Source organism: Phascolarctos cinereus, unplaced genomic scaffold (assembly GCF_003287225.1).
Source record: "Phascolarctos cinereus isolate Bilbo 61053 unplaced genomic scaffold, phaCin_HiC Scaffold_4;HRSCAF=312, whole genome shotgun sequence".
Classification (NCBI taxonomy): Eukaryota; Metazoa; Chordata; class Mammalia; order Diprotodontia; family Phascolarctidae; genus Phascolarctos; species Phascolarctos cinereus.
Window position 1 is genome coordinate 560901956 of NW_027555847.1, and position 13640 is coordinate 560915595.

Here is a 13640-nt window from a genome sequence, read left to right on the forward strand (position 1 = left end):
GAAATATATTTTTAGTTTTTGCACAAGGTCAAATTCGCCATCTTTTACCTGATAATAATGGAATCTAGGAAAGGTAAAGAAGTTAAAATATTCTCTTCCTAAGGTGTTTTGGAGCAAGTACTTATAGTTGAAGAAAGGATCCAGGTGGGAGGGATCTAATAGCTTGGTGAAATGAGGAAGCTTAGAGAAAAGCATTGGAGATACAAGTATCACATTAATGAATTGATGGAGGGACAGACATTACCGCCTGACAAAGCACTGGATCTACCAGGGTGAAAGCCCAGGCAAATAACTACTCAATTATTGACCTCTCAGAGGCCTTTTCATTTTCAGCGTAAGGCTACATTGCTCACAGAAGCCCTGGGGGTTGAAAAGTATTGCTGGGATATCTGAGATTCTTAATGAAAATATCAGAAAGCCTGAAGGCTCTTGAACAATAATGTGAATTTTAATGGTAAAAGTTTCACAACTGGGACTTATACTTTTCTTCACAAATTTAAAGAAGTCTAAATTTCAATTTAAAAGTAGTTGTTTAGTAGTGTCAGACTTTTTGAAACCCCATTTGGGGTTTTCTTGGCAAAGATACTGGAGTGGTTTGCCATTTCTCCAGCTCATTTTACAGATAAGGAAATTGAGGCAAACAGGTTAAGTGACTTGCCTAGGGTCACATAGCCAGTAAGTATCTAAGGCCAGATTTGAACTGAGGAAGAGGAGTCTTCCTGACTCTAGGCAGTGAGGGAGTACTTTATAGACTGTGTCACCCTTTGAGATTGCCTTCTTTTTAACACATGTATCTTCTGTATATAATTGTTTGCATGTTGTCCCTCATTAGAATGTAAGCACCTCAAAAGAAGGGCCTATATTTTTGCCTTTCTTTGCATCCCTAGCTCTTAACACAAAACCACTTGGGGCACATGAGAGATACTTAATAAATGCTTGATAATTGAACTGACTGATTGATTTTAGGGCAGGTCTACACAACCTGTGGCCTGCAGATCACTTTAAGGCCCTCAGGCAACTTGAGGCAGGCCAAAGGATTTCAGGTGGCCCTGAAAAATATAGAGGAAAACAACCTTTATAGGTAGAGGAAATCTTTTGGCATGCCAGATGCTGCCCAGGGGCTGTAAATGAGCCACAGGATTCAGGTTGTACAGGACTGTTTTAGGGGGACCAAGATTTATTGAACAATACTCATTGAACAATATTGGTATTTAAGACAACTCACCTGTTATTGAAACTTAAATAACTTTTTTTAAAAAATTTTCCAAGTCCTTTATTGTTTACACAATTTTTAGAAGTTTCATTAATAAGTTGTGGAAAAATGTTATTTTCAAACAGCTTCCTTCATAATCCGCTTTAGTTTCTGGATCTCGGTTCTTGCGACGTATCAACATATTTCTCTCCTATACGAACAATCATTCCTCCCATGATTGAAGGGTCAGTTTTAACCTCCATTTTCAGGACTTGGCCCTTCCTTAGGAAGCTGTTCAGGACGGTTTTTAATTCTGAAAGAGTTGCATCATCTAAAGCAGATGCAGTTGTAACTGAGCACTGTACTTCTCCACGATGCACACTCATCATGGCAGAAAATGCTGAAATGACTCCTGGGGTGTTGTTTAAGCGACCATTTTCAACAAGCAATTTCATGAGGTTGGTTGTGATGGGGGAAAACTTCTCTTTCGCTATTATGTCACTTAGGGTTTTTATCTTAATAGAACGCTTTATATGAGGATTCATAACAGAGTCAATCATTTTGGGATCTTTCAAAAGTTTTGTTACTCTGAGTAACTCCTTTTCTACCACATCCAGTTTATTCTACTTAGATGCAGCAGAATAAAGAGCAGTGGCATATCGACCTTCTAGACCATACACTTGAACTGGAGGCCTGATGAGTTTAGCAAATGGTCCGCTCACTGAAGTGGTGAAGTGGCATACCTGCTGGAGCATCCTGGACGCACCGAGCGCCGCCATCTTCTCCTGTGGTCGCTGTAGGTGAAACCCCGAAACTTGAATAACTTATATGTAGCTGAATCTTGGTTAGGGTCCAATTTTGGAGGTCCAATTTCTAATGGTATGCTGTCATTTTGTCAAGATTGCTAAAATACACTTAAATGGACTTAAAATTAGGAGCAGTGCCTAACTAAACTTTAAACATTAAGCTCTTTTTCTGCTTTTGCATTAAGAATTAAATAGACTGTAAGCTCCTTGAGATAGAAGGATATGTCTAATTCATTTTTGCATTCCCCAGATGGACTATGGTGCCTTTCATAGGGTAGACATTTGATACATATTTGTTGAGTAGATAAATGAAAGACATATTTTAACTTCTGTGGAAAAAAAAATTATGGAGGATTTACTCATTGACAAAGGTACCCATGTCCTTCCACATTATTTGATGGTTTTTAGGGTCAATAAAAAGTCCTTTCCCTTTCCCTAAGAATTCTGGTTCTTTGTTGTTGTTTCATGGTTGACTTTCTAGGGCCATCCATGTATCCAGATCTTGCTTCACCAGTGCAATGTATAGAGCCATGATGCCAGCTTCTCCAGGCTCCACATATGAACCAGAAATGGAAGTAGGTTTTAAATAACACGTATTCATATACTATCTTCCCAATGTGGTAGTGGGCCTCTTGAAAAAAATTTCTTACATAGTTCTTTATATATGTTCTTACACCTCCCCCCCCAAACTCTGTTGAATGCTGGATCTGGAGCCTAAAAAATCTGAGTTTAAATCTTACTTCAGGTACTTGCTAGTTGTGTGAACCTGGGAAGTCACTTAACTGCTGGCTGCCTCAGTTTCCTCTTCCATAAAATGGGGATAATATCTCCCAGGATTTCTGTGAGCATAAAGGGTGATTTTATTCAGTCATTTCAGTCATGTCAGTTCAGTGGACAGTGGGAAAACAACAAAATGACCAAATAAAACCTTTAATAATTGGTTTAAATCTTTGATATACAATAATAGCTAGCATGTATATGGAGTTTTAAGATTTGTAAATTACTTTTCAAATATTATCCTATTTTATCCTTATCATTAAGGAAATTGGTCTATAGTTTTTTCTTTCTTTCTTTCTCTCCCTTTCTGTCTTTTATGTGAGTTAATTTTCCCCATTCTTCCTTTCTCTTTCCCCCTTCTTCTAGGGTATTCCTTTTTCTCACAGATCTATTTTTTTTTACATCATCCCAATGTAATGAATTTACTCCTATGCCATCTGTCTATGTAGAATCCTTCTAACTGCTGTAGTAAATGATAAAATTATTAGAAGTTACATGTATCATCTTCCCATAGTGAAATGTAAGCAATTTAACCTTATTGAGCCCCTTATGATTTATCTTTCATGTGTACCTTTATATGCTTTTCTTGAGTCTTATATTTGAAAGTAAATTTTCTATTCAGCTCTTGTCTTTTCATCAGGAATTCTTGAAAGTCTTCTATTTCATTAAATATTAATTTTTTCCTCTTGAAGGATTATACTTAGTTTTGCTGGGTAGATTATTCTTGGCTATAATCCCAGCTCTTTTACCTTCTGATATATCATACTCCAAACTCTCTGTTCCTATAACATGTAAGATGCTAAATTTTTGTGATCCCAACTGAAGCTCTTTCTGGTGGCTTGAAGTGTTTTCTCTTTGACCTGGAAGTCTGGAATTTGGTTATAATACTCCTGGGAATTTTCTTTTTGGGATTTCCTTTAGGTGGTGATTGGTAGATTCTTTCAACTTCCATTTTACCTTTTGGCTTTAGAATACTGGAACAGTCTTTTTTTTGATCATTTCTTGGAATATGATGTCTAGGGTTCTTTATTTGATCATCACTTTCTGGTATTCCAATAATTGTTAAATTCTTTCTCCTTAATCAGTTTTCCAGGTCAGTTGTTTTTCTGATGAGATAATTTACATTTTCTTCTATTTTTTCATTCTTTTTACTTCGTTTCTTGATGTCTCATGATGTCTCATGAAGTCACTAGCTTCCACTTGCCCCATTCTAATTTTTAAGGAATTTTTTATTCAGTGAACTTTTGTACCTCTTTTTCCATTTAGGCAATTCTGCTTTTTAGGGAATTATTTTAGTCTAGAATTTTATGACTTTTTTAGTAAGCTGTTAATTGCCTTTTCATAATTTTCTTCCTTTGTTCTCATTTCTTTACCTAATTTTTCCTCTACACTCTTCTTTGAGTTTGAAAACCATTTTGTTAGCTCTTCTAAAAATTCCTCTTGGACTTATGTCCAATTTACCTTTTTTTTTCCCTTTAAGGCTTTGTTTATAGCTGTTTTGACTACATCGTTTTCTTCTGAGTTTGTGTTTTGATCTTCCCTATCACCATAGTAGCTTTTTAGAGTCAGGCTCTTTTTTTGTTGTTGTTTGCTTATATTCCATCCTATTTCTTGATGTTGAACTTTATGTTAACACTGGGCTCTGTTCCCAGCATGGAGAGAGAGGACCACTCTCCCAAGCTTCAAGATGGGTTTTCCAGAGCTAGCTCTGGGTGTTTGGAAATTTTCAGGGCTTCTTAGGTAGTATGATCTGGGGAAAGGTGTGGTTACCACTCTCCTGGTCTGTGCTCTGGTCTTTATCCAAGAAGGGTCCTGATCCCTTGGGATTGTAATCAGTATTTCTCCTCAGGATTCCTACTCCCTTAGGACCGTATGTGATATTGTTCCTCAGGTTCCATGATCCCTTGTTACTGAAAGTGATATTGCTCTTCAGGACTTCTGTTCTCATGTAACAGAATTGTGCCTGTCTGACCTTCAACTGTGACTCAGAAGTGGGTATAGGCAATGAAGTTGACCAACAGTGTCTAGTTCTGCATTTAGTGCTATAATCTCTTTCTCACTAGTTGTTTGATTCTTTTTTACCACCTCTGGCTTGAGAACTCCTGAAGCTGTTGCTGCTTCCGTAAACACCACCTGCTCCTACCACTGGTTAAACTATATAAATATACATATTTATAAATATACATATATATATATAACGTATTATACACACACACACACACACACACACACACACACACACACACACACACACATATAAATTAAATCCGAGGCTGAGAGTCTGGGGTCAGGCAGGATAGGGAAGTTGAGGTCTAAAGCTACTTGACCTTGCTCTCTACAGTGAACTCAGGTCAAAAAAAGTAGAAGTGAAAACAGCTTACTAAATACATAAAAAAATACCAGTGTCATATGGCAGCCAAAAACACCAATGCAATTTTGAGTTACACTAAGAGAGTCCTAGCTTCCAAGAGTAAGGAGGGAGTTGTACATCTTAGTGCAGTCTGTATGCAAAATAGAGAGAGTGATGGATTTGGAGAGATGGAGATCTGGGTTCAAATACTGCTCCAGACATCTCCTAGCTGTGTGATCCTGGGAGTGTCACTTAACTTTTCTGAGCCTTGGTTTCCTCATCTGTAAAATGAGGGCATCAAACTAGATGGTCTCTAAGGTCTTATCTGGTTCTAAATATATGATTCTATAAAGTAGGCTCTCTCCATAAACAGGTTACATTTTATTTACACTGCTGCTAAGTGTTAAGTAGTCATTAAGCCTCTGTTTGAAGACCACCAATGAGGGGCAACCCATTACCTTCCAGGATGACCCATTCCACTCTGAAAATTCTAACAGGAAAAATTTCCCAACATTAGGTCTAAATTTACCTTTTGACCTCTTCTATCCATTGTTTGTGTTCCCTCTGTGCCTAAAGAAAACAAGCCTTACCCATTTCCCACACGACAACTCATAAAATACTTGAATATAACTATCATGTGTCCCCTGAGTCTTCTCTTCCCAGTGCTAAACATCCCCAGTTTCTTCTAACAAACAATCTGTCCATGTGGCATGGACTTAATTAAAGCCATTCCCCATCCTCACTGCTATCCTTTGAATACCCTCCATCTTGTCAATTGTCTTCCTAACACTAGTACTGCACAGACTGACCACTACTCTAGATGTGGTTTGACCAGAGCAGAGTACAACAGAACTACTCTCTTTTTATTTCTAGAACCTAGACCTCTTTTAAGGCAGCTCAAAATGACATTCAGTCTTTTTGGCTGCTATATTACACTGGCGTTTGTATTTAGTGAGCTGTTTTTACTTCCATTTTTAATTTGAGTTTACTAACTGTAGCAAATAGAGTCAAGGAGCTTATTCTATACCACAACTTCCTTATTCTGAATGATATCAGGCTCCCGAGATGTCATATACAATTTCTAGCTTTCACTAAGCTAGACTTCTTTAGAATGGCAACTTCCTATAACAAAAAAAAAAACAAACCACCACCCCAAAATTGAAGAGGTTCCTTAAGAGAGAATGAATTTCTCAACACATTAGGTCTGGCTACCCATTTGTAGGGAGTTTTGTAGAAGGGATTCCTTCCTATCCAAGTTCAGGTCAGAACAGATGACTTCTGAAGTCTCTTCCAATTCAGAAAATCTAGGATTCTAAGGCTTTATGCTGGGTTCTGGAAATGCAAAGATGAAAAATAACTCAGCCCTTCCTTGCCCTCAAGGAATTTACAGTCTCATCGAGGGAATAATATGGGCATATAATGATAACTTCTGCAGCTTCTGACTTCCATTGTTCATACCATTCCTCTACATCTACTGGAGGTAGTGTGTCTAACTGTCATTTGCTGTGTGACCTTAGACTAAGCACTTCTCTGGCCCTGACCATCTTCTTTTATGGGCAACTAGGTGTTGCAGTGGATAGAATGTTAGGCCTGGAGTCAGGAAGACAAAGCTTCTTGGAATTCAAATCCAGTCTCAGACATTTATTAAGTATGTGATCCTGGGCAAGTCACTTAACCATGTTTGCCTCAGTTTCCTCACCTGTAAAATGAGAAGAAAATGGCAAAACTACTTCAATATCCTTGCTAAGAAAAACCCCCTAAATGAGGTCACAAAGAGCAGGACAAGACTGAAAATGACTGAACAACAGCAAGAGGAAATTAGGTAGGATCATTTCTATGGCCCTTTTCAGTTTGAAAATGTTTATGTTTTTAAGGACCTCAGATTACAAAAACCTGGAGACAATCTAGCTTAGAATGGGTGGGATAGTTAATGAAAGTGAAGAAATATTAAAAATAGCATCTGTCTGTACTGAACCTTTAGTAACTGTACTAAGCTGTGTCCCTTCTGTTATAAATGCTCATTCTGTGGTCTTTAATTTAAAGGCATATTCAGCAAATTTCTGGGTTCTGCATGACTTCTACCAAAAAGAACATAAATCTTGACCTAGCAATTGTTCCTAACTGCATAGGTTTCTGACCATGGAACATTCTCCCCAATTTGCTTGACTAGGTAAGGCTGGGTCCTTTAAATGTCCAAGGCTCTATGCTTTTGTGCATATCCCCTCACTTAGCCTCCACTGAAATCTGGATTATCTATGAGGCTCTTAGGCATATCACTTAATTGCACTAGCTACAGCATTATAGAGTATCTTTCATTTTATGCTGTAAACCATCAAAGAATAGTCATTTCTCCCTCCTCTGATATTCCATAATTAGAAAGAGAACTTTCAGCATTTTTTCAATGAAGTCTTCTCCTTGAAAGAAAAATAATTTTTTTTCCTATTTTCACTGTGTCCTCTCTTTATCCGTGGTCTCATTGGCTTTCATTATTTCACTTATTATTTCTATGAAGATAACACCCAGATATTCACCCTTTATCTCATTCTTTAATTTCAATCTCATGCCACCAGCTGCTTTTAGATATTCTCCCTGGATGTCCAGACCATCAGTATTTCAAACTCAATATGTGCAAAATGAAACTCATTATCTTCCTTCCTATACCTGCCATGGCCCCTAATTTCCTTATTTCTGTTGAGGACACTTCTATTCTCCTTATGCTCATAAGTGACTCCCTAGGTTCAGAGGTGACTACCAGTCACCTAGGTTCATAAGTAACCTCAAAATTATCCTTGACTAAAAAAAAAACCCTTATGGCCCACATATAATCTGTTTCCAAACCCTGGTGATTTTACTTCCACAATATTTCTCAATCTGCTCCTTTCTCTCATCTCACGCAAACTACTAATTGACCCTGATCATCTTTTGCCTGGATTATTGTAATAGTTTTCTAATTGATTTTTCTGCTTTCAGTCCCTCTGCTTTCCCACTCATTCTCTACAGCAGTTGTGTCAAACTCAAAGATAAACGGGACAAGTCAATGTTATGTAAAGATCTCTGCATTCTACATACTGAGTTAGAAAACCACAAATTAATGCTATGTTTTATTGCATTTTTAATTTTAATTTTGCATTTCATTTTAACATTGCATTTAAATATATCCCAGTTACACTTTAATCTTATTCAGGCCCAACTTGGGAGTGTTGCAGACTGTATGTGGCCCATGAGCCCTGTATTTGACACATCTGCTCTCTGTGGTTACCAACATAATCTTCCCAAGATACATATTTGAACATATCACTAATTTACTCAGAAATCTTCAAGGGGGCTCTATCGTCTCTACAGAAAAAATAAGAAATTCTCAAAACTCCTCAATTCCTATGTCCAACCTACTGTTCCAGGGTTATTCCATCTTACTCTTCCTGTTTTCTGCACTATGAGCTGTCACCATAACTTAGCATTCTATCTCCTGACTCCATGTATTGATGAGGCTCTCCCTCATCCAGTTCTGGGACTCACTCCTTCCTCCACCTCTACATTTTACCCTTCTTTAAGACTTAGCATGCTGCATCCTGTATGAAGCCTTTTTGGATCTCCCTAGTTTTCAGTACACTTCTTTTCCTTATTACCTCATTTTTGGTTAACTGTGTACATGCTATATTCATCCAATAGAACATAAGCTTCTTTAAGGCAGGGTGGGTTCATTTTATCTTTGAATCACCAGCACTTAGCATAGAGTCTTTCACATAACAGGACCGTAATCAAGTTTATTAAATTGAGTTGGATTGAATAAATAAATAAGACATGCAAAGCAGTTTCCCAATCCCTGGCTTCCAAATACTTCCACATACTATTTATTTTTGTCCTTTCAGTCTTGTGCCGTATTGGAGCGTGATCCCTTCATCTGTCATTCAAAATATGGCTTTCATACTTCACAGAACTCTGGGTTTGGAAAACTGTGTTCTATTTATTTAATAGATACGACCTTTATCTTCTCTCTAGTTGTTTGATCATCATGGGCAACTTCCTCATTAACACTAATAATTCTAGGGAAGGGAAGTCCTGAAGACCTAATGAAGGCTGTATGTTAATTGGGTTTGTCAGCCCCTTCATTGGAACCAAGTAAGCTGAAAGAAATCAGGGGGGTTTTAGCACAAATTTGAAAGAAAAAATGGAGAGTTAGGGCAACAAGCAGTGATGCCTTCTGTGGAAGATTGATTACTGGGCATAACCAGTTACCTAGCATTACCACTGCACAGCAGTGGAACCTCTCTAGGCTGCAGCAAATCATAATGGTATCCTAAGCTAGAATGAAAAAAAAAATCATAAGGCTGCTGTGTCTCCAGGTGTGTCTTGTGCTTAGGGCATTCAAGAAGAAACAGAAAAAGAGGGTAGTCTTCTTAGTCTATTGGCATCACCAGCTGTGTGAATCTGGGCAAGTCAAGCGGATCCTACACCTGGAACTGGAAGTTACCTCGGAAGCCATATAGTCCAACCTCCTCATGTAACAGGTGAGGAAATGAGGTTCAGGCAGATTATGTAGAAGCAAGCTCTGAGGAAAAATTTGAATTCAGGTCCTTCAACTCTAGAATCAATGTTCTTTCTATTGTAACTCAGTTTCTTCATTTACAAAATGGGGATAATAATAACAGCTACCTCAGATGATATTTGTGAGGATCAAAGAAATAACATATGAAAAATACTCTGCAAGCTTTAAAGTATTATATAAATCTAGACTATTATTACTGTAGACCCTCCAAAAGCTAACACTATATTAGTGTGTCATTGCATGTAGTAGGCACTTCATAAATAATGAATGAATAATGAAGATAAACTTCAATATCAAATCGTTTGCCTTCTCGGAGAAGGGGTAGCGGAGAGAGGGAGGAGAGAATTTGGAACTCAAAATTTAAAAAAAAGAATGTAAAAATGTTTGTTTACATATAATTAAAAATGATTTTTTTTAAAAAGATAAACTTCAATTAGGGGGAAAGAGCACGATATTCAGAGGTGAGAGACTTAGATCATAGGAAAATAGATTAGAACTTGAAATGGAATCTAGAGGTCATCTGCCATAGCCCCCTTCATTTTACATATAAGGAAAATGTAGTCATCTGGCATAGCACCCTTCATTTTACATATAAGGAAAAGGTAGAGCCTCAGTTTCCAAATCTGTAAATGAAGGAGTTAGAGAAGATGATCTCTATATGTACTCTCCAGGTTTTGATTCTACTTACAATTGTCAAAGCCATCTGTTCAGTGGTGATAAGGCTTTAGAGCTATTGCCTGTTAAATCTGTGAGTTGTTTATTTGGCATATCTCCTCTATTGGCAGAATTACAAAGAAATGTGTGAATGTGCATGATAGGATGTTAGAGGAGAGAGGATTATTTTTGGCTCCATTTGGATCTCCAAACTGACTGGAAGAGGAGCATCATCCTAATTTCCACGTCCCCTTATCATTCCCCACCTCCGCAAAAGTTTTCTTCAGTTTACACTGAGTTGGGTCTAACTTTTGAGATCCTTCAGCAGGTAATGATTTTATCCCCGGATTTTATGCTGTGGCACAAAACTCCTATTTCTTGCCTTCACCATAACCCAAAGAGGGTGATGTTGCTTCAGCCTCAGGTATCACTTTTTCTGCCCCTCCCTGGAGTTCTTAATTGGAACCGTTTGTACTGGCTAATTCCCATTGCTTCCTTACTTTTAGCTGTGAAGAAAAATTGGCTACATGTTTGAATAATGAATGTCTATGGGTCACCAATTCCTCTTTTTTTTCTTACATTAGAGACATCATTTCTAGAAGTCAAAATTGCGATACATTGAAATTCCAGGAAAACAGAGGAAAATCTAATCAGTTTTGCCCCCTCCCCCTCCCAAATAGTATGTATCAGTAAGTTGGAGCCCTAAGAAAGGAAAGTCTCTTAAATATGAAAAGTCTTCTAAAGGGGAGGGACTAGTTCAATCAATCACTCAATCAACAAGTGATAAAATCCTCTCATTCTCTAAGTATTTTAAAGCATCTACTATGTGCTAGACATCATGACTAGCACTAAATTAATTAGAATTACAAGACGTTTACACTTGAGTAACATCCTCCTATCATTTCAACTATATTAATTTGGAATATGTAAAATATGGACAAAGGCAGCCCATAAGTTAGTCAATAAGAATTCACTGAGTGCCTACTATGCGGCAAGAAGAAGATATACTAAAGAAAAAGGCAAAAATACAGTCTCTGCCCTCAGAGTTCATATTCTAATTTACCTTTGCCAAGGCAAGCCTTTTTTCATAGTGCAAAATAATAAGGGAACTACAATTATAAGAGGAATATTTATGTGAATAAACTCTTTTTCTGCCATCTCAAGAAAGTTAAGAGCATTTCCAACACTAATGGATTTTTTAAAAAATCTCATCCATATGGATACACTCTTCAATATGGCAGACTACAACTCACCTAAGCTTGCCCATCCTCTGCAGCTGTCCTTCTAATCCTTGTCATCTCATAAATTCACAATTAGACAGTCTATGTAATATGCTGGACCCTTCTTCATGTTCTCCTGACTTCAAGAGCACGGGGCATCTTTTGTTGTTAAGTCATTTTTTAGTCATGTCCAACTTTCCATGACCCCATTTGGAGTTTTCTTGGCAAAGATACTGGAGTGGTTCACCATTTCCTCCTCCAGCTCATTTTAGATGAGGAACTGAGGCAAACAGGGTTAAGTGCCTTGACTGGTCACACAGCTAGTGTCTGGGATCAGATTTCCACTCAGGAAGATGAGTCACCCTGACTCCAGGCCCAGCACTCCATCCACCATCTCCTCACATACAAACATCACATATACTAATTACAAATCACCCTTATTTAAGAATTGGTAAAGTTCCCAAAACAAATATTAGAAAGAGTGAATTGCTAACTTATTTATTGCTTCATGTGACTTAAAGAACTGTATTTCTTCCCAAAATTCAAGCTTTTTGACCAGTTCAGACAGCCTTTTCTGTTCAATTCAATTTTTCTCATCTGCAAGATGAGGAGGAGAGTGGGGTAAAGGAGAGAACACTGTAATTGGAGGCAGAGGACCTCAGTTCAGATTCTCTGTCACTAAGCTTGTGTGTGTCCTTGGGCCTCTCATCCTCTGAAATCCCAGAATAAAATCATTACCTCCAGAAGGGTCTCAGGAGTTCTCTACTATGAGGGAGTGGGACAAGATGCCCTCTAAAGTCCCTGACATCTAAGTCCACTATGCTATAGTCAGATAATTTTTTTAATAGTTCTAAATCTCTGCTACTATGAATTAAACAAATCTTTAATGAACACTATTTGCAAAGCATCATGATGGTTAATGAAGAAACAAATACAAAAACAAAAACAGTCCTGCTCAAGGGGCTTATTGTTGTTTGTCCTTAGTTTTTGAAGAGAGCCAATGACATCACATGGGATGACTGTGTGAATTGGATTTAAGTGAGGCAGAGTTGCAGTCATCAGCCTCACTTTCGCTTCCGGCTCACCAAAGTCTAGTGGCAGGACAAAAGTCAACAAGACTGGTGATGGTCTGAGATACAATGGATGACCTTGGCATCTTCAATGTCTGATTAAGCTCTGAGGGGTCCATGGAACCTGTGTCAGTCACCTTTGTGGTCACTGGAACAAACTGTTTCATCCTCCTATAGAAAGTCTTCACATACTTGGGGAAGACATCCCATTCTACTGGGTGGGTGGTAAGGATATAAAATATTTCCAGAAAGTGAGGTTTACTGATATAGGGATGATGGAGTCATAGAGGAGCATAGATATTCACAGTTTTGTCTAATCTTTATATGGTTGAGGAGAGATCTAATCTTCTACATTGGATGCTGAAGGGTATGCTACCTACTTTTCTTAAAAAAAACCATATAATTTCTTACCAAAAGCTCTAAGAATTAAATACATAAAAAAGTAATTTTTAAAAAATACTGACTAATATTAATCTTATCATACAAATCGTATCATACTTGTCATCACAATTACATTAAACATATCTTGTAAGATCAACTCATTCTAGCAAGAGGTGAGAAAAATCCCAAGTCACAAGAAGTGAGGATCTGCAAAAATGCTAATGATTGCAGTTTGCAAAACACTGTAATCAGCCCTCATTTTTTTTTTGCATATAATTTCATATAAGGTCCAAGATTCAGATACTAACCTACCATTGAAATTGGTCCAGAGCTCACATAAAGCATATGAGGTACAAGGTCATCTCTAACTTGCATTGCAATCCCAATTACACCTTTGACAACAGAATACTAATGTGCTGGCTATGAAGGAGGCAACAACTGAGGAGCAAAAGACCACTTTCTTTACCTGGCCAAAGTTTTATACATTTAATTGCACTTGCTGTAAAGGAAAGAACATGGGATTTGAAAACCTGGGTTCAAATCTCAACTCTGCCACTTCCTAGTTGACTTTGGACTTTTCTCTAGGCTGAACATGTTAAGGTACTTCAACTTTTGAGGCTTCATTTTTTTGTTTGTCTGTTTAT

At 37.7% G+C, this 13640-nt stretch overlaps 1 protein-coding gene and 1 pseudogene across 9 annotated transcripts in view; both read right to left on the reverse strand.

Annotated features, from left to right (window-relative positions):
• Nucleotides 1-13640, reverse strand: part of PHACTR1 (phosphatase and actin regulator 1) — a 655396-nt gene that overhangs the window by 191614 nt on the left and 450142 nt on the right. The window lies entirely within an intron of this gene.
• LOC110224069 (ATP synthase peripheral stalk subunit OSCP, mitochondrial pseudogene) lies at nt 1331-1999 on the reverse strand (annotated as a pseudogene).